Source organism: Anomaloglossus baeobatrachus, chromosome 2 (genome assembly GCF_048569485.1).
Source record: "Anomaloglossus baeobatrachus isolate aAnoBae1 chromosome 2, aAnoBae1.hap1, whole genome shotgun sequence".
Lineage (NCBI taxonomy): Eukaryota > Metazoa > Chordata > Amphibia > Anura > Aromobatidae > Anomaloglossus > Anomaloglossus baeobatrachus.
The window spans coordinates 455,190,518-455,212,886 of record NC_134354.1 but is presented as its reverse complement, the minus strand read 5'-3'; the positions used below and the strand labels follow the sequence as shown (position 1 = coordinate 455,212,886).

General features: G+C 44.3%; 1 protein-coding gene across 4 annotated transcripts in view; it reads right to left on the bottom strand.

Annotated features, from left to right (window-relative positions):
• Positions 1 to 21,544, bottom strand: part of TPST1 (tyrosylprotein sulfotransferase 1) — a 138,751-nt gene extending 117,207 nt beyond the window's left edge. For 2 of the 4 annotated variants that reach the window (XM_075336317.1, XM_075336320.1), the window contains exon 1: positions 21,438 to 21,544. The gene's annotated coding sequence lies outside the window, so the exon portion shown is untranslated. Of the gene's footprint in view, positions 1 to 2,655; positions 2,704 to 21,437 lie in introns of all 4 variants that reach the window. The other 2 variants (XM_075336318.1, XM_075336319.1) reach the window with 2 other exon arrangements.
• Positions 21,545 to 22,369: the final 825 nt, after the last annotated feature.

Genomic DNA, 22,369 nt, shown 5'->3' with positions numbered 1-22,369 from the left:
TTAGTTTTCTCTTCTCTCCCTGTTGAAAACAAATTAATGCTCAGCCAATCCTTTCTCTTATGTGTATGGGGGAATTGGGAGAGATCGCTATCTGTTGAATGAACATTAGCTGACTGTTGTCTAATGGGTATGGTAGCATAGGAAGGTATGTGTCACGGTGATAAGTGTGGGCCCACTGTGCCACGGAATCGGGCTTACATTGGAGGGGCATAACTAAGTTACTTCCTCTTCTTCACTAGAGATTCTGATTGTGAGGTTAAGCTGGAAGGTAGCCACCAGGTACCACTCACAGGGCAAGTACCCGTTACTGCAGCATCTGACCCCAGGGGTCAGGAACACAGGTACGTGCTCAGGGTAACAGGCAGGGCTGGATCAAGAACGCAGGCAGGGGGATGGTCGGACTGCATGGACGGTTTTGACAGTATGGCTCGAATGAGATTCTGGCTGACAGTATGGACACGGGTTCAGGCAGATAGGACAGGTTTGAGTTCTGGTAGGTCAGGATCGGGTTCTGACAGGTCAGGTTTAGGTTCAGGGCACCTGACAACTAGCAAAAATAGAGTCAACTAACTTTACACGTTGCTCAGGCACCTCCCTAAGGGGGAAGAGTGCCTTAAGTACGTAGTGTGTCTTGGCCATAGGCTGGAGTAATTACCAGATTACATGTGCTGCCCCTTTTAGAGGTGGGCAGTGCACGCTCCCAGTAGACCTGTGCGGCGTGTACCGGACCTAGGAGCCGGAAGTCACAACAGAGGACAACGAAGAGGGCAGCGCTGAACAGCGGTGAGTGCTTCGGCGTCGCTACTAGGTGGAGGATGAGGTGAAGTTCAGGGATGCGAGCATTACAATACAATTGTGGGCCCTACTGGGTTCAGGTACTGAATGGTGATAATCTCTGTGCTGCAGAATTTGCTGGAGCGATAGAAACGGTCGGGAATAAGTAATAAAATAATAAAATTCATAAAAACAAACAGTCAAATTGAAGACATGTCACACACAGTTTGCAAACAGCACATCATCTACATTGAATCAAAGTCGTATGCAACCAAAAATTCAACAATGTATCACTCAAATCATGAAATATGCACTGCATACCCTTTGCCTAATACCGTATGTATCGTATAACACACTGTATACTGCCATTCTAATTTTTATTTCAAACAAACAGTAAAAGAAAACTTTGTGATGTATCTTATTGGAGAAAAATGGGAGCTGAAGCGGAATCATACTATTATGTTACAGCACTGTCTGTGTGTTTTATCTCCCCCCAAGTGCTAGACTCACAGCTGCAGTGCTGTATATTATCCTCCATGCTCCTGAACACGCAATACATAAACACAAAAGAGCAGGACTGCTTCATGCCTTGGTGTCTTATGTATGAAAGACATTATAGCAACTAGTCTCCATCCACTCAGTCAGAGAAAACTGAAAATTAAAAGGAATCTATCATCAGGTTTTTGCTACGGAATCTGAGACCTCTCCCTGAAGAAAGAAAATCTTGATTGAAACGTACGTTGGGCTGGTTTGAGGACTTTTTTCTGAGACTGACCGCCGTTACCATCTATAGCGGTAAACTTGCAATGGAAATACTCCGACCTGTTGGATTGTTTCCACTATCTTTGGGATCCTCATAATGCACATCCTCAATGGGCAATATGCATTATGTATCTATGGTATTTTCCATACGTCATTAAATTCCAACAACTGTTGGATATTATTTTGATCTCCTTTTTGGATTCTGATGTTCTATATATACACAATATGAATTGCTATGGATATTATGTGTGATCTAAATACTGTTATATGTTACACCTATGAGCATGGGAACTATATGAGTTAATTGCGATAGGATTGGTCTCTGTTTTTATCCAATTTTAAGAAATGAATTATCACTTTTTGTTATATTAAACATTTATATTCTTTTGCACTACAAAAGCTCCTTTCTCCTCTCTTTTTTGTAATCTGAGAGAGGTATGATGTAGGGGTGGAGGCCTTGATTCCAGTGATGTGTTACACACTGGGCTGCTTGTAGTAGTTTCAATATAATCACTGTTTTATCAGAAGAAGATTATCAGTAGAGAACTAGTTGCCTTGTGCGATGTAGTCCTCCAGCTCCGTGTAACCCTATCCCAAGTAATGAGTAGCAGTTTGCTGACAATGTGGTTTTATCACAATAACAGCAAGCAGCCCAGTAAGTGACACATTACTGCAATCAGGGTCTTTGTCCCTACAACATGTTGCTCTCAAATTACATAGCAAAAACCTGTCGAGGGATTCCCTTTAATGAATGACTGCAGCTGGCAAAAAAATTGCAGGACACAGGTCATAGTGTTTTCCTCTTAAACACACACACAGCAGTCATATCTACAAAATCGCATGAAAAGACAGTTACTATATAACTACCATTTCTAACCTAAATATACTTTATTCATAAACGTTTCTTACGGATGTATACTAATAAAGAAGAATCTATACATTTATATATCAATTAAAGTACCATTTCAACTTTTTCCTATACATACTTAGCATCCAAACTTTATACATCTGTGCCTAGTGAAAGAGAAAACTACTGTACAAGAGGACGCGCTACATTCAGTTCCAAGCATCAGCAATCAGTTCTCCTTTGGACAGCACACTGGTACTTTTCAGACTTACTCAGTTTTTCCATTAACACCAGCAAATTCGAGATCCACAGAAATCCTTCTGGAAGTGAGAAGACAAAAAAGCAAGATGACTGCGTGGCAGAGATGTAGCATATACAGCATGGACTGTCCTCCTAACTAGAATATCATTTTATTTACACATTCTTCCCAACCCAAAACAGATTAGATGAAATCCAGCTGTCCCCATGGCAAGGAGAACTGGCTGTTTATCGCATATTTCAATGCTCAAAAAAGTAGCGGAGAAATGACGACAATCTACGAGCAGTTGGACCTTTACACATAGTAGACAGAGACCCTTCAATTATGTTCAGACAGTCAAGAAAATTAGCAGATTTCCGAAGATAAATCCACAGCAAAAGATTTTGATCATGCAAAATTTTCCTGCAAAATAACGGACCTGAGCATAGAAAATTCCTGTGAATTTATGATACACATTTTCACTGAGAACTTGACCCCTTGTGTTTTTAGCATGCAAGTTTTGCCGTCAATTTGCACTGAACTCCGGCAATGGACTGGATCTGCAGTGGTAGTGTGCCACATATTCTGGTATTGAATTTCTGCTCCATCCCCTTGTGTCCTAATATATAGAGTTGTTGTTATGGAGATGCTGGGAGGGCATATGCCACCATGCTAAGTGACTACTTGTTTAGAGATTCAGAAAAACACACACGCCAGAGAAAAATAGAAAACCAGGTCCAGCAAGTTAAAAGACTCATTCTTTATTCGAAATCCCGATTAAAAACCTTCAAAATATGAATAAAACAGATGTACAAACGACCAGGTCCAGTTGGTCCAGTTTACTTGTTTCGAGGAAAACCTCTTAGTCATAACCTTAGTTCAGGGATTGTCACTTCTTTTGGATGTGACAAACCTGTGCGGCCGCAGGCTGCAATTTTTAGTCTGGGGGGCCCAATAACCATGGGTCTCCCCAGCCTGAGAATACCAGCCCCCAGCTGTCGGGCTTTATCATGGCTGTGTATCAAAATTGGAGGGGACTGCACGCTGGTTTTTGAAAATTATTTATTTAAATATTTAAAAAAAAAAGCTGCATGTGGTTCCTCTTATTTTGATACACAGCCAAGATAAGCCCACGGCTGGGGGCTGCAGCCTGCTTTATCTGTGCTGGGTATCAGAATACGGGGAGACCGTACGTCAAATTATTTATTTTTATACTATGATAACAGACACGCAGACAGGGTCTGTGATTGCCAGTGGTCAGATGCTGATAACAGAGTTTTTTTGATGATTTTTGATGTTTTTCTGCCTTTTGTCTTGAAGAAGGGAGCTGCGACTCCTGAAATGCGTAGACCTGTGCATGATATTAAAAGAAGCATTAATCTCTTCTTGGATCCATTGAGTCCTTGACGCGGATATTAGACCCTTCCTCTATTACTCTCTGTTATCAGCTTTCCTTGGGGCTGCTGCCTGGACCCGGATTCTTACCTGCCTATATAGTGGTTGTGACTGGCACAACTATCAGAGGTGAGTGTGATACTCCTTTTCACCCCCTTCCATTTTGGGGTAAGACCCTATTGCGCTTTTGTTTTTCCACAGTTTCCTATCCAGTGGTCAGATGCTGTCACACAGGCTGGGGGCTCATCTAACTGCAACCAATCACAGACGCTCAAAGTACCAGTGGGCGGGGAATGCAGTGAATATGCATGAAGGTAAATGATAGGCACCAGAAGAAGAGTGAGCAGCCCAAAAGCAGGTACAGCCGCAACAGAGACTCGGTAATTATAGAACGCTTGCTCTAATACCCCTATCCCTTCTACCACCATTTTTAAGGGCCGGATTCTGGTCCCCATAGACTTATATGGGGACTGGCGTCCGGGATCATTTCTGGGCCGGAACCATATTTGGGAGGGGTTAAGTCCGGTAAGTCCCGCTTAGCTCGGATATCTGCGAGTCCGCCCATCTCTAATCTTAAGGTAACTCCAATTGTGGTAAATAGGCAGCATTTACTTTTCCTATCATACCAGTACTATGCTGATTGTGCCTTGACTTCTGGTTTCACATCCTTGTACCAGGTTTTGTACTCACTCTCTTCTTACTATTCCACTCTTTCTAGGAAAATTACAGCTATGCTTAGTCAGAGACACCATCCTACAGAAGTTGATGGAAAAGCACTTGTCCTTTAGAAGTAACAGGCAGCTGCCCTGATGGACAATGTAGTGACTTCATGGTAAAACCATGCGGCCTCCATTTGTCACATAGCAACGTCTGTTATGACAAAAGAAACCTCAGCGAGAGGCAGAAAGAAAACTGCTCAGTTAGAATGTGTCAGCACAGGGGGATTTGTCCTCTGAATTAGGCAGCACATCGAGACACATTTACACAGTTTTACACAGTGTGATTCCACAGCTGAGAAATACTAATCTGTTAATACATAGTTACATAGGTTGAAAAAAAGACTTTAGGTCCATCAAGCACAACCGGACATGTGAATGGAAATTTTACATTGATAAGTGTGTAAATACTTCTAGAACTATCACATGAGGTCAGAACTTATACACAAATAACTGGCCCTACATAGACGCGACTTATGGGCAGGAAGTGACTTCTCCTGCATCAACCATTGACTGACACAATGCTCCCTCTCTGTAAGGCTGCTTTCACACCTCCGGTTTCTGCAATGCGGCACAATCCGGCACTTTGCAGGAAAAATGCAACCATTTTTTTTTTTGCTGTCGGTTGCGTTTTTTCCTTCATAGACTTTAATTAGTGCCGCATTGTGCCGTATGGCCTTGCGTTCGGTCCGGTTTTTGCCACATGCGGCAGATTTAGCCGATGCGGCGGCCGGATGGAACGTTGCCTGGCACGTTTTTTTGTGCGGCAAAAAAAAAAACGCATCGCGCCGCATCCCGCCGATGCGGCGCTTTTCTCAATGCATCCCTATTGATGCTGGATGCGACGCGATGCGGCAAAAAACACATCCGGCCGCCGCATGCGGTTTTTGCCACCGCGCATGCTCAGTAGCATGCCTCAAGCGGCAAAAAACCGGACGGGCCGCATGTAAAAAACTTATGCAAAGGATGCGGTGTTTTCACCGCATCCGTTGCATAGGTTTCACAGCCGGATTGAGCCGCATGGCTCAAACCGGATGTGTGAAAGCAGCCTAAACAAAGCTCATCAGCAGCTGCAGTGAATATTATATAGTTCTGTATCCTTACCATTACAGTTTCCTACAAATACAGGTCCATAAAGGCCACTTTATACTCCTAATATGTAAAAGGTAAAAACTCCTGAAGGCATATGTCCCATATTAGGGAAAAAAAAGTCCTCCCCGTCTTCCAAATCAAAATAAGTCCCTGGACACTAACACCCTATCTTCAGGAATCTAGTACATGTAACCTGTCATATATTTTTCAAGAAAGGCATCCAGGCATTATCCAAACAAAACTTACAAGGGCTCAAGTAGTATATCCAGCTGCTACTACAACCAGTGGATCGGAAGCCACAAGTGGCCCACAGGCCCATGATGTGTGGCTCGCGACTGTCTGTCTGCTAGGTGCATTTACACTAGGTCACGCAAACAGCTATGAAGAGCATGTCTCCAGATGGTGATATTTGTGAGTAGAGATGAGGGGTGTTCGAATCAAACTGTTCGCCAATCTCAAATTCGACCTGTTTTAGGCGATGTTCGAGTCGTTCGACGAACGTGAATTAGCTTCAAGTTCGACAGTTTGAGGTTATGTCCGATAACAGTTCGATCACCAAAAGCGTAACTGGCTTTTCACAGTAATACTGTCACTCAATGTTAATACAGTGGAACCTTGGTTAACCCCTTCAGCCCCCGGGCACTTTCCGTTTTTGCGTTTTTGTTTTTTGCTCCCCTTCTTCCGAGAGGCGTGACTTTTTTATTTTTCCATCAATCTTGCCATATGAGGGCTTGTTTTTTGCGGGACGAGTTGTACTTTTAAATGAAACCATAAGTTTTACCATATAGTGTACTGGAAAACGGCAAAAAAATTCCAAGTGCGGAAAAATTGGAAAAAAAGTGGGATTGTACAATAGTTTTTGGGATATTTTATTCACCGTGTTCACTATATGGTAAAACTGATGTGTGGGTATGATGCCTCAGGTCGGTGCGAGTTTATAGACACCAAACATGTATAGGTTTACTTGTATCTAAGGGGTTAAAAAAAATTCACAAGCTTGTCCGAAAAACGTGGCGCACGTTTTGCGCCATTTTCCAAAACCCGTAGCGTTCTCATTTTTCAGGATCTGAGGCTCAGTGATGGCTTATTTTTTGCGTCTTGACCTGACGTTCTTAACGGTACCATTTTTGCGCAGATGCTACGTTTTGATCGCCTGTTATTGCATTTTGCGCAAAATTTGCGGCGACCAAAAAACGTAATTTTGGCGTTTGGAATTTTTTTGCCGCTACGCCGTTTACTGATCAGATTCATTGATTTTATATTTTGATAGATCGGGCATTTCTGAACGCGGCGATACCAAATATGTGTGTATTTTTTATTTTTTTAACCCTTTAATTTTCAATGGGGTGAAAGGGGGGTGATTTGAACTTTTAGGTTTTTTTATTTTTTTTTAATTTTTTAAAACTTTTTTTTATTTTACTAGTCCCCCTAGGGGGCTATTGCGATCAGCAATCCGATCGCTTTGCACAATCTGCAGATCTCAGCTACAGAGCTGAGAACTGCAGATTTGCTGCTTCACTTTCAATGCCGGCTGTATTCCGGCATTGAGAGGAAGTGACTCATGTTAGCCACAGGCGTCATCACATGACCCTGTGCTACCATGGCAACCGCCGAAAGTCACGTGATCATGTCACGTGACTTCCGGCGGGGGCGGGGTAAGTCACTGTCATGGCGGCGCCCATATACATATCGCTGCCAAGACTTTGGCAGCGAAATGTAAGGGGTTAATGGCCGCGGGTGGAAGCGATTCCACCCGCGGCTAGCAGGCACACATATCAGCTGTTGATAACAGCTGATATGTGCGCCGATCGCCGCCGCCCGCCGGGGGCGGGGCTTACCGGGAAACGATCCATGACGTATCTAGTACGTCATGGGTCGTTAAGGGGTTAACAAGAACAATCCGTTCTGGGAGTGTGCTTGTAAACCAAGTTACTCGTTCAGCAAAGCAAGATTTCCCATAGGAAATCATTGCAATGCAGACAACTCGTTCCACAACTTGTTAAATGTCCTATCCTGGTCCCCTATTGTGCCATTCCACACACGTACAAACACGTACACACACACACATTATGCTCACCTTACCTTCCGTTCCCTTGCCGGCCTCCTGGGACTTGCAGTTCGCCGGTACAAGATGTGAATCGGGTAACCATCGCAACCGATGCCGGAACTTCTGCTGCCAGAACGCTGACGTCAAATGCAGGAGCCGCTTGCCGCTGATTGGCCAGCGCGCTGCCTTTGAGTAGCGTCTGACAAAGGAAGTTCCTCCCTCGTCGCGATGGTTACCCGATACATGTAGTTCGCCGCTACAGGATGTGTATCGGTAACCATCGCGACAAGTTAGGAACTTCCTCTGTCAGATGCTACTCAAAGGCAGCACGCTGGCCAATCAGCGGCAAGCGGCTCCTGCCTTTGACGTCAGCGCTCTGGCAGCGGACGTTCCGGCATCGGTCGTGATGGTTACCCGATACACATCTTGTACAGGCGAACTGCAAGTCCCAGGAGGCCGGCAAGGGAACGGAAGGTAAGGGGAGCATAATATGTGTGTGTGTGCATTCGTGTTTGTGCATGTTTGTATGTGTTTGCCTGCCATTGTTTTCAATGGTGTTCGAAGGTGTTCGACGAACACACCTCAAGTTCAAAGAACCGAACTCGAACACTAGAGTGGTGGCTCATCTCTATTTGTGAGTAGCCCCATACAGAAGAGCAGATCTGAATGGAGGTAGGAACCACTGGATCTTGGTATACTGCGGTGATTTCTGTGGAAAAGCTTTGGCTGTGATTGTACTGGTAATGGGGACTCTGGGTGTCTCTACTGTGAAAGGCGGGAGCTTAATGTGGTCATGACCCCCTTCTCAGAGCTGAAGGTGGCTTGTAGCCCCCCTCTCAGAGATGAATGTGACTGTCAAGGTCAGAAAGGTTGGGAACCACTGGGTTAGAGGATCGAGTGTAAAAATCAGGTTCAATGGAGAAGCAACCATGCTGCACTGCTGGTGAGTACGTATCGTTAATATAGGTGATTAACAGGAATAAAATTAGTTTAATTTCAAAATGTTTCAAAATCAATCAGATTTTTTCATCAGAACCACAAAATATTATTTCTTTGGATACCTTAATTTACAGATTTGACAGCAGTGCAGCATATCCGCTTCTTCAATTAACCTGACATTATGTATTTTGACACTATAATTAGATCATCCCCACCTCTACTATTTTAGCACACCGAATACAAGCCCAAGTGTGGTAACCTGTTTTGGTATTGCTACCAACCTGTCTTTGTTGACACACCTGCAGTGGCCATAAAAAGGAGTCTTCAACGTATCAGCCAAGTGTTTGGCTGCAGCTGTCACGTGATGTAGGCATGACGTTACCAAAGCCATGTCAACAGACACCAGTGTGGAGTAGTAGAGAAGCTGGGTTGGAGCAGCATTGAGTAATGATAATTTTATTTTCAAACAAATGAAGCATTAGGTTGATTTAGGTTTAAGCCAGAAAACCCCTTCAATATGAAGAGCGCTCAATACTGACACCTGTGATGCCCCACTACTGACCACTGTGATACCCACCGAGTTGTAACCCAATTATAATGTGTTCCATTAATAACCAAACTCTGTTATCTATCAGTGAGCTATTTCTAAATCCATTTACACATTTTTCGCCTACACCCACGAATGTCAGTTATTTGTAGAAAACATGTGATATGGTATTGTATCAAGCGCCTTTGAAAAGTCAAATTAAAGGGGGTGAAAAATGATCCCATGCTTAGTTCCAGTACATGAGACATTATCCCATGCATTCATCAAAACTGTTGAACCCTCAAGCCAAAATGTTTGGACTGCTCTGTAAATGGCTACAATCTTTGACACTGCATACTTCAGGCTATGTGCAGGTCACACCTGTGATGTCCGCTTAGCATTTATGCCCTGTAAAGCTCCAGGTGTACATGCTAAGCATATTCAAAAGTTCCACATAGGCAAAAAAGTATATCAATATAGAAGAATAAAAAACTACAGGCTGTACTACATCTAGGTTAGGCTACTTTCACACATTAGTTTTCTGCATTCAGGCACAATCCTTTTTTTTCCTGATCCAACGGATCCGGCAAAAAATGTAAAAACCTTATCCACCGGATCCGTTTTGCATCAGTTTTTGTCCGTTTTTTTTTGCTGGATCCATTTTTTAAAAACATTGGAGCATGCTCAGTTTACAAAAACGGATCCGGCAGCCGCATCCGGTTTTTGCCGCATTACCCCGGATCCGGCGTCCATAGACTTCCATTGTAAAACACGCTGTATCGCGCCGGATCCGGCGCAATGCGGTTTTTTTGCCGGACAAAAAAACGTTACAAGATACGTTGCCTCCGGCCGCCGCTTTAATTAATTTTGGCACATCCGGAAAAAAACGGATGCAACGCAAAGCCATCAGGCACAATCCGGTAACAATGCAAATCTATGGGGATAAAACGGATACGGTACCGGATCCGTTTTACCCGTTTTTTTCCGGATTGTGCCTGATGGAAAAAAACTGATGTGTGAAAGTAGCCTTATAGACAAGCCACATATTTCTGATTTTATTTCACTTCTAAATTGACTGTGTAATGCTATAATCCTTGTCCGAGGAGAATTGATGACGGGCTAATTTTCTCTACATTAGTAAAGAGGCCCGTCATGTCAGAACTGCACAATTTACTGTGTCCTCAGTCACAGTGCTGGAACCCAATGTTACAGATGCTCGTACACTGGGGTTTTGCCAAAGTTTCTGCAATGATTGGCATATTGTTAACGACCCAACAGCAGCTGAAACCATCAATGAAAACCACACTGTATTCTCGCCAAAACAGCACGTGCCGGTGTGGTAATGTACAATGGCTTTACTACAGCGCGTGCTGTCAAGGAGTTCCGCCATAAACAGTGCTATCAAGAGCTTGCAACTGTGATCTAGAATTACAGAAACACTGTATTTGTTATGTCAAAAAGGGCACTAACCAGTTACTATGAGTGCCCATTGTGTCTGAATATATATTGGGAGCTATTACCGCTACATGCTTTCACCTTACTATAGGCCTCCACTCACCAAAGGTGTTCCTCTGGCCTCTGTGTGGCTGGTATGCATCTGTGTAATGTTTAGTTAGCTGAATATGGACGCCCAGAAGATAATGCTTCCCTGTATAGAGCGTAGTTGTCACACGGAGTTTTGTCATGGTGGCATCAGATGCTGTTGACACTACAGATTCTCGGGGTTTCTGCGCTACACAGGCAAGCACAGGTGTCAACCAGTGGTGTGCTGACTCATGGTCAGGCTAGCAAGAATTAACCTCTGCTAGGCTACTGGTTACCTATGGGATCACGTTATTGGAAACCTATCACATTTCCTCCCTACCTATTTAAGGTGATGGAATCTGTTCACCCATATCGACTATAGCTTATTGCTGTGTTGGTCTGTGTGCTGTTGTGTCCCAGTCCTCCTGGTGATTGTATTGTGTGGTGTTTCGAGTTGTTGTGCAGTCCAACCGTCGTATTGTAGTTTCCTCCTTGCTTTTATTTTCCTCCTGATCTCTTATTGTCTTATAACTGTGTGAGTGGTGAGTGTGCTGTGAGATATAGTTGTGGTTTCCCGTTTGTCTATCTCAGAGGGTTTAATCACACTCCTGCCCCGGCCCTCCCCTGGGGTGGGTGGGAGGGTTGTAAGATCAGGGCTGGTCAGGAGTAGGGCCAGGAAGGCGGCTCAGACATCCTCACTGTCAGAGGTAACTCTGGGAATAGGGATAGTTGGAGGTCCCAGCTTTCTCCATAACAACCGTGATAGTAGTCTGCACTTAGCCTTAAACCTACTGTTCCTGAGTTAACCTATAAGACCCAGTCTCTGGTTTTAGTTAATTCAGCATCAATGTTTATTTTAACCAAGCTGACAATATTAAACACATAACCTAAATATCATTATACATTCCAGACATGTCATCTATCAAATGATCCATTCAACATGTAAAACTAGCCGGTAAAGCAGGATAAAAGGCATGGGAACGCAAACATGTTCACAGTCTGTTTTAATAAACCTAAAATACACTGAAATATGTTCGCATATACAAAACGAATGGTACAATGGGACATATGTAACCTTACAAAGAGGTCAGGCCAAGTTCTCCTTCAGATAACCAAAGTGTGACATATCCATACCACATGTACAACAACTCCTAACCACTGTACTCATGGTCAGGTCTGGAAGATAAAACATGACATCTCTCTTTCAAGATAAAATTGACCTGGCAGTATAATTCTCCAGGATAGCACAGTTACACAGTGGTCATGCTCTATGGCCGCTCACTGTGATATTCAGATGAGAGCTCCAGAGAATGAATGAGCTGCACAATGAGCTTAATTTGTTGCTTAACCCTTTAGTGACGGAGCTAATTTTCACCTTAATGACCAGACCAAATTTTGCAATTCTGACCAGTGTCACTTCATGAGGTTATAACTCTGGAACGCTTCAACGGATCCCGGTGATTCTGAGATTGTTTTTTCGTCACATATTGGACTTCATGTTAGTACCAAATTTAGGACAATATTTTTTGTGTTTATTTATGAAAAAAATTGAATATTGGCAAAAATTTTGAAAATTTAGCAATTTTCAACTTTTGAATTTTTATACCGTTAAACCAGAGATTTCTGTGACACAAAATAGTTAATAAATAACATTTCCGACATGTCTACTTTACATCAGCACAATTTTGGAAACAAATTTTTTTTTTGTTAGGAAGTTAGAGGGGTTCAAATTTAATCAGCGATTTCTCATTTTTACATCAAAATTTACAAAACCAGTTTTTTAGGGACCACATCACATTTGAAGTGACTTCAATAGGCCTAGATGACAGAAAATACCCAAAAGTGACACCATTCTAAAAACTGCACCCCCCAAAGTACTCAAAACCACATTCAAGAAGTTTATTAACCCTTCAGGTGCTTCACATGAACAAAAGCAATGTGGAATGAAAAAAAGCAAAAATTAAATTTTACCTAAAAATGTTGCTCTAACCCAAATTTATTCACTTTTAGAAGAAATAACACAACAAAATGGACCCCAAAACTTGTTCCCCACTTTCTTATGAGCGCGCCGATACCCCACATGTGGTCAGAAACCTCTGTTTGGACAAATGGGAGGGCTCGGAACAGAAGGAGCAATATTTGAATTTTGGAAAGCAAATTTGGCTGAAATAGATTGCGGGCACCATGTTGCATTTACAGGTCCGCTAAGGTACCTAAACAGAAGAAATCCCTCACAAGTGACACCATTTTGGAAACTAGACCCCTCAAGGCTTCTATCTAGGGGTATAGTGAGCATTTTAGATCCACAGGTACTTCACAGATTTTGTTAACGTTACGTTGTCATATTGAAAATTTTAATAATTTTCTCAAAAATGTTGCTTTAGCATCAATTTTCTCACTTTTTCAAGAGGTAATTCCAAAAATTTGACCTCAAGGTTTGTTAACCACTTTTTTATGAGCGCGGTGATACCTCACATGTGGTCTGAAACCTTTGTTTGGACAAATGGGAGGGCTTGGAACGAAAGGAGCAATATTTGAATTTTAGAAAGGAAATTTGCCTGAAAAAGATTGCGGGCACCATATCGCATTTGGAGGTCCCCTAAGGTACCTAAACAGCAGAAACCCCGCACAAGTGACCCCATTTTGGAAACTAGGCCCCTCAAGGAATTTATCTAGATGTTTGGTGAGTACCCTGAACCCTCAGGTGCTTCACAGAATTTTATAACGTTGAGCCATGAAAAAAAAAAAATAAAATTTTACCACAAAATTGTTATTTCAACCAGGTAGCTTTTTTTTTTACAAGAGTAAAAGGAAAAAATTCAGCATAACATTTATTGTGCAATTTCTCCTGAGTTTGGCGATACCTTATATGTGGTGGAAATCAACTGTTTGGGCGCATGGCACGGCTCGGAAGGGAAGGAGTGCCATTTGACTGCAAAATTGGCTGGAATCAATAGCGGACGCCAGGTTGCATTTGGAGAGCCCCTGAGGTGCCTAAACAGTGGCGGTCCCCCACAAGTGACTTCATTCTGGAAACAAGACACCTCAAGGCTTTTATCTAGGTGTATAGTGAGCAGTTTGAATCCACGAGTACTTCACAGAATTTGATAAGCTTAGGTTGCCATATTGAAAATTTTCATTTTTTTCACAAAACTGTTGCTTTAGCATCAAATTTCTCACTTTTTCAAGAGACAACAACAAACCGTGGACCCCACAGGTTGTTATCCAATGTCTTATGAGCACAGGGATACCCCACATGTGGCCAAAAACCTCTGTTTGGATAAATGGGAGGGCTTGGAATGGAGGGAGCACCATTTGAATTCTGGAAAAGTTGAAATAAATTGCGGGCACCATGTCACATTTGCAGGGCCCCTTGGGTACCTATACAGCAGAAACCCCCCACAAGTGACTCCATTTTGGAAACTGGATTTTATTCAGGAGTATAGTAAGCATTTTGAATCCACAGGTACTTCACAAAAATGTTGCTGTAGCAACAAATGTCTCACTTTTAGGCTATGTGGCCATGATCCAGCGACACGGCGTCTAGTACACAGTGTCAGCCTTCCTGCAGAGATGTGAGTGTTGTCCACGGGAGAACGCAGCTGCCCATGCCCACGATTTGGGTTCAGGCTGCTGTGGAGCTCTATGCTACCTGCAGAGAACACTCATCTCCGCAGCATAAATTGACATGCTGAGGCTCGGGAAGCTGCGCCACAGGTCGGTTTATGCTGCGGAGAAAAGAAGCACATTGGGCATGAGATTTCTAAAAATCCTTCCACTGTGCTTCTACTGCACAACGCAGCGCTATGGACGCAGGGAAAACACTCTGCGCCCAAAACGCTGCAAACCCTGATTGTGGGCACACAGCCTAAAATGCTACAATGGATGAATGGATAGATGTCAAACATATATAACGTCCCACCCCCTGCATATTCTAAGCTGGCGCCCTTTAGTGCCTTTCATGTGGCACTAAAGGGTGCCTAGCCTTGTATTTAGCCCCCCAAAAAATTAATAATTAAAATAAACGACGTGGGGTCCCCCCTATTTTTGATAGCCAGCTAGGGTAAAGCAGACAGCTGTAGCTGCAAACCACAGCTGACAGCTTCACCTTGTCTGGTGATCAATTTGGAGGGCTCCCCAGGCGTTTTTTTTTAAAAAAAAAAAAAAACGTGGGGTCCCCCCCAAATTAGATCACCAGCCAAGGTGAAGCGGACAGCTGGGGTCTGGTATTCTCAGGGTGGGAAGAGCCATGGTTATTGGACTCTTCCCAGCCTAAAAATAGCAGGCCGCAGCCGCCCCAGAAGTGGCGCATCCATTAGATGCGCCAATCCTGGCGCTTCGCCCCAGCTCATCCCGCGCCCTGGTGCGGTGGCAGACGGGGTAATATATGGGGTTGATACCAGCTGTAATGTCACCTGGCATCAAGCCCTGGGGTTAGTGATGTCACGGCATCTGAACAGATACCCGACATCACTAACCCAGTCAGTAATAGAAAAAAAAGACAAAAAAAAAAATTTATTTGAAAAAACACTCCCCGAAACATTCCTCTTTTACCAATTTATTGAAAATAAAGAAATTCCGGTCGCTGTAATCCATTTTGGAGGTCCCACGCCGACTCTGGATCTTCTAGAATATGGGGGGCACGTTCAGGGAACGTATCCCCCATTTTCTGGAAGAGCAAGCTCTCCATGAGCAGTGTGGGTGCAGTAATCTGAGAATACTGCACTCACACTGCCCCGGTCCAACCTAGGGCAGAGTGACCTGCAGTAACCTCATTCCAGAATATGAGGGGCACGCTCACAGAACGTACCCCCCATTTTCTGGAACAGCAGTCTCTCCATGTGAGGAGTGTGACTGCAGATTACCGCACTCACCCTCCCCCGGTCCACAGTGGAGTAGCTTGTGCAGTTGCGACGTCAGCAGGATCCCTGCTTGCAGGGATCCAGCTGACAGCCGCTGTCTGCGCATGCGCCGCCAGCTTTGAAGAAGGAGGCGGCGATCGCGGGCCCGGAGCACCAGCAGCCAGGTAACGTATAACCGGGGGCTGGGGGGGGTGACGGGGGGGTGACCTAGTGGGACCTGGGGACACCTTTCTGCCGCATGTGACGTGTCACATGCGGCAGAAAGAGCAGAATGAAGGCGGCCGCGCGCTGTGCGCCGCCATCTTCCACGCTCCGGAGGGGGGAGGGGGTGGTGGCTCTGGAGAACCGGAGGGGGCTCCGGTGACCAGAGGGCTCCGGTGGACCGGAGGAGGGGTCAGGGGGAGGACATTTCCCTCCGATCTGAAATGTTTGATCATTTCAGATCGGAGGGAAATGACTGCAGAGCCGGCGCCGGCGGCAGTTTTCTGTGCGCTTCGGCGCCATTTTGGATGTCCGGTGGGGGTAGGGGTGGGGGTGGGGGGACTCTCCGGTACCGGGGGCTTTGGGGGCACTAGGGGGTTAGATTTCTTTCTCATCTGACATGTTTGATCATGTCAGATGAAAAAGAAATCAGTTTTACCGGCCATTTATTTTTTTTTCATGTGTTCGTTGGTATACAGTGTATACCGCCGATCACATGATCGGGGTCCAAAAAAAACACCCCGATTCATAATCGGGGGGGTCTCAGCTACCCCCGGTAGCTGAAACCCCCGAGATTTTCGGTCGCTGGGGGGCGCTACAGGGTTTTTTCGGGCCGCCGCTTTAAAAGCGGCGGAACAGAATAAGTACCCTGTTTTGCCGCCGCTTTAAGTCGTACGGCCGTCGTTATGAGGTTAAAAAAAAAAAAAACCAACACAACGTGCGCCCCCCCCCCCCCAATTTTCATCCCAGCAATAAATAATAAGGCCGGCTGGGGGCTGGTATTCTCAGTCTGTAGCCGCACGGATCCGGACTTTTACAGTCATGTAATGGTAAAACCACAGTTGTGAAACCCTTAGAACAGATATTTTTAAAAAGGATTTTCCCCACTTTAGCAATTCAACATTAGATGCTAATTTTACTGAGATATAATATTTTAAAAGGAGTCACTGACCAACTACTTTTGTGATATATAAGTGGTCAATGGGGCCCTGGAAATCCCGAGTATCGGATCTGAGTGTCTAGTGGAGAAGTGGCTGTCCAAGGAAGATCTATATTGATGGTAGTTTGTGAAGTTCTTTATTACAAGGACTGAAGTCTTCCTTGATAGAGCGCGACAAAAGCTCTTAGAAAGCATTGAGTTAACTTGCATGCTATGCACTCTCTCTCTCTGTGTGGGGGAGGGTAACCTTTTAAATGCACTCAGTCTGGCTCGTATTATCTCATCAAAGAAATATTCAAACATTTCCAAAGACTATGCTTCATTCCTTCAACTCTTCCAAGAAGGTGGAAGCTGCTCATCCCTAAAGTAACTGGCGTTTATGATCTTATTTTACTACGGGTTTCTACAACTTGTGTAATAGATCAGAGACATCACAAAGGAGGATTTGCTGTTTAGATCTCTTCATTTGTGATTTACTCATAGCCTCTTATGAGACAGATGATCACAACAGGTTAACATCCAAGTAGAGTTTCCATACACCAAACAGCAAATGTCCCTACCTTTCTTGTACGTGCAGCTTAGGGAAGGTGAGTAAGATCAGTAATCTCTTATTAGTGAGCAAAGTCCAAGGTCCAGAAAAAGCAAAGGTACATACAGACACATTAGTAACAAAACAAACAGCATAAAACTATCCAGATTTCATGTAGCATCTCAAGAATAATCCTATTCACTTGCATAGTATTGTGGGAGAACATTTTAGGCTATAATTTGGGGTAAAATCAGCTACAGAAAGGAATCTGCAAGATGTGCCTAAGAACACCAAATCACAACGATAGGAATTCCACATTTAGTAAAGGCATATTGGCATCTCACATATTATAGCATGTCCTTAAAGTGGGGCTCCGTTTTGTGCCTCTGTGAATAGAGGTGGCCGAGGATGCCCGACCACCTTTTCTTTAAAGCAGTGGCAACCGAGTCTCGCTCCCCAGATAAGTGCTGGTCCCAAAGATTGGATGGTATTGGCCTATCCTGTGGATATTACAGAAGACTTCGATAGAAATAGTCCTTTAAATCTGATAATTTCATTTCAAGAATAAATGTGACTTTTTTGTAACATTCCTCAAATTTTGTGGACTTAAAAGTAAAACTTCTGACTCCTATTTTTCACAGTCCGTCTCTTCATAAACAGCTCATGTCTAATAACTAGTAAAAATAAATTTACCACAATAAAATAGTAAATGGTAGGCTTAGATGAATATAACATTTTATTTATGTGATTAAAATGTCTAACTTTTCTAATTTCCTATGAAAGTAAAAATGCAACATGCCATTTAATACATTAATTTCAAAGACTACTGTGCAAAGGTTTTGGTATGTGTCTAACAATAAGCAAAAAGTAATTCACCAATAGAGAAATCTAAATCAATATTTGGTGTGATCACCCTTTGCCTTTCAGACAGCATCAGTTCCTCTAGGTACACTTGCACAGTTTTAGAAGGAACTTGGCCATTAGGTTTTTCCAAACATCTAGGAGAACTAACCACAGATCTGTGAATAGAAGCTTGAGCAAATTCTTCAGTCTCTTCATGTAATCCCAGACAGACTTGATTATGTCGAGATCGGGGCTCTGTGGCAGATATATCATTACTTTTAGGGCGCTCTGTTCTTCTTTACTCTAAAGATAGCGCTTAATGACATTGGCTGTATGTTTGGTGTAGTTCTTCTGCTGCAGAATAAATTAAGAGCAAATCAATCACCTCTCTGATGGAATTACAAGATGGCCAAGTATCTGCCTGTATTTCTCTACATTGAAGATACCATTACTTCTGACCATATCCCCAACAGTTTTGCTGAAATGCATCCCCAAACTTCCAACAAACCTCCATCATGCTTCACTCTTGCCTTTAGACACTTACATATAGCACCCTCCAGTGGACAAACTGCCTTTTGTTATAGCCCAATATTAAGTTATATATATAAATTATTAAATTATATTTTGACTCATCCATTCAGAGCACCGGCTGCTTTTCTACGCCCTAGACAGAAGGATTTACACTATGCTACATCCTCAGAAGATCTGTGGTTAGTTCTCCAAGATGTTTCTCTTTTGTTCTTTCAAAATGTAATTTGAAAACTATAAAAAAATAAACTATTAACCCTTCTATTTCTAACAGAATTCTTACTTTGCAGCATTTTTTCCACAACTGCCAGATAACCCCTTTAATAGTCATTAATTAGTGCTGCACATCTGGAGTAATACTGCATTGTGCAATGATGGCACGTCCAACAACCTGCCATAGGAACAGCATTGATTTTAAAGAACATGCTGGGTGATAATATGGATTTATAGTTCTATCTACACACGGAAATGTCAACCAGATCAATATGAATATAAGAATCATCATTCATATTTTGTAAAACTAATAGTACATGGATTAATATGTTAAAGAAAACTCATGTAAGTATATAAGATGTCATGGTATCTACATATATGGAAACAGAGGTCCTAGGCTTTGTCATGCACATCCATGACTTACGTTGGCCCATAAAACCAAAAGATATTGCAGGTCAAATTATAGCAAAGTTTTTGGGGTTTTTTTAATCACATAGTAACAAATTACATAGCTACCAATAGAAACGGAAAATTGCAATTTGCTGTATACCGTCTTATGTCAGGACTGCATATGGCACACTATTGGGGGGAATTATCAAGCTAAATGGGCCAAAATTTTGGTGGAATATGCCCAAAAAGGCTATCATATAATATGGGTTTAAAACACTTTGTGTCTGGGTTTGACAAGGGGGCCTCTGAGAAATCTGACGCATATTAAGATTGTCTAAGGGAGTTATCCAGGACTATTTTTTGTTTACCAAGGGCCTAAAAACTAACAGGCAGGTAAGTATAACTACCTGTTCTACCCAGCGCCGGCTAAGAATTTGCGCACGTCTGCGTTCTGTCGTGACAATATTCCGCAGCGTTTGGTCACTGCATGTGTGTTTCAAAATGCAGCGGAAAAGTTGTGTTTCGAAAGTATTTAGAATGCGGATGGATGCAGATTGGATGTGTTCTGGATGCTTGCTCTGCCATAGACAAAGGGAAAAGCATCCAAAATGCACAAAAGAAGTGACATGTTGCTTTTTCGATCGCAGCGATTCGGCCACAAATTTCAGCATGCAAATCGCTGCATTCTAAAACGCAACGTGCGCATGGATTTTGCAAGAGTTACATAGACTCTGCTGGGGACGCAGAACGCATGCGTTTACCCCTGCAGTGCTAGACGCAGCGTAAATGCATGCAATACGCACACAGCCTAGAGTGGTCTCCAACTGTTCCTACAAACAATTGAGCTGCTCCATGTCAGCAGAGAAGCTCATGCTCATCCGGTTGCTCTGTTGACGGGGCATCACTGGTATGATGCTGATTAACAGCCAGTTCCTTGTATTTAGGCAGCATGGAGTCAGCTACAAATCAGCATGACATCGGCAGTCACATCCCAGGAACAGACCTGAGCAAAAGAAGCCACCACTCTGTCTATGTGACACCAGTGGAAGTGGTTGAACCGCTGGCAGCAGTGTTCTATGCCCACTCTACATGCTTATTAGTTCTTACGCCATGTTACAGTTAAATAGTCCTGATGTCCCCTTTATGGCCCATTTACTATGGACAATAATCAAATTCTTAAGGTAACGGCCGTCGTTCACAATAATTGTGTAATGTGAATGTGTTGAGTGACTTAACGAGGTGTCCAAAAACTCTTGTTGCTTGTGTGTGAGCTCGTTAAGGTGAGCAAAACTATTCACGTTCAACCGTCGAAAACGGTGTCATATAAAAAGCGCGTGTCCAACAATATGACGGACACAAAAAAAGAGTGGAAATTAAAGTCTTAAATAGGGTTGATCATGTGTGAATGATACGGATGCAGATATAGGACCCAGGCCTTTAGTCTCTGAGGGAGCACAAGGACACCAGCGGAATAAATGGACATTGTAGATGGAGGGGTCCGAAGTTACAATATCTGCAATGTATGGTTCAAGGAAAAGAAAGCACGACTTGCTGATGGGCACAAGAGTTGGACTAAGATAGATCTGATCTCCCTCCAGATGTAAACAGTGTAGACCCCTGAGAAGCTTCCCAGCACCATACCTATGCCACATCATTTCCCTACCGTCCTGCCCACCAGAAGGGACAGACTATCACAGTGCCATGTGCAGAACATGAGGCATGGGACAGATACCCCCAGCTATTGTGCCATGGCGCCTGCACAGAGAGGCAGCACCTCGGAGATGCCAGGTGCATGCACAGCCCGGCCCGCCATACACAGGTACCGGTGCAGAGAAGAGGAGGTGCAGACAACTCGCACAACTAACGCCATAAGGCTCCTGGAGAGCACCGCTCCGGAGGCCGATACCTGGAGCTGTGTGACCGGCTGGCATGTGCGCACATCAGCCCTATACCGGCGGCACACCACACTGCCAGCCGCTACTCCATGATCCCGGGCTCTGCGCACAGCACATCGGCAGAGGCGGCCATAGCTCCTAACGACGGTCCCGAAGTCACCGCAGATGTCGCTCACCTGTATCCGGTCCCGGGCGGCTGCCCCTGTCAGCTCCGGTCCCCCCCACCCCCCGACATCGTGTCCTAGCTCCGCCGTTCTCTGCCTCCTCTGTGCACGAGCAGCGCGTACACAGTCCGGGGCTGCCTGGCACGGGGGCGAGAGATGTGAGCGGTGCGTTCATTGGCCAGTCGGGAGAGGGGCTGCAGTGAGACCTGACCTGTGATTGGCAGAGTGACGGATGGGTGGGGCCACGAGTGAACAGTGCTGGGGGTCTCTTCATTGAGACGGTGACGTGCAGCATCCTCAACTGAGGTGTCATTGTGTGATGTATGCCCGCCGTGTGCCAGCTGCTGCCTATACGTCTTCTGGGGGTGCGCCCTGTGAGAGTGGCACAGTGCTCCGCTTATAATAGGATGTATGTAATGGTATATCAAGCCAATTCATCATGAGGTGGATGGAAAATAACTAACTTCACACCTATCTAGCAGGGCTGTAGAAGTGCAAGCAGCTACAACAACACTGCTAATGAGCCCATACCCCCCCCCCCCCCAATGCCAGCTCATGAGAATGAGACCATACCCCCCCAATGCCACCTCATGAGAATGAGCCCATACCCCCCCTCAATGCCAGCTCATGAGAATGAGCCCATACCCCCCCCCAATGCCAGCTCATGAGAATGAGCCCATACCCCCCCCAATGCCACCTCATGAGAATGAGCCCATACCCCCCCCTCAATGCCAGCTCATGAGAATGAGCCCATACCCCCATCCCCCATGCCAGCTCATAAGAATGAGACCATACCCCCCCAATGCCAGCTCATGAGAATGAGCCCATACCCCCATCCCCCATGCCAGCTCATAAGAATGAGACCATACCCCCCCAATGTCACCTCATGAAAATGAGCCCATACCCCCCCCCAATGCCAGCTCATGAGAATGAGCCCATACCCC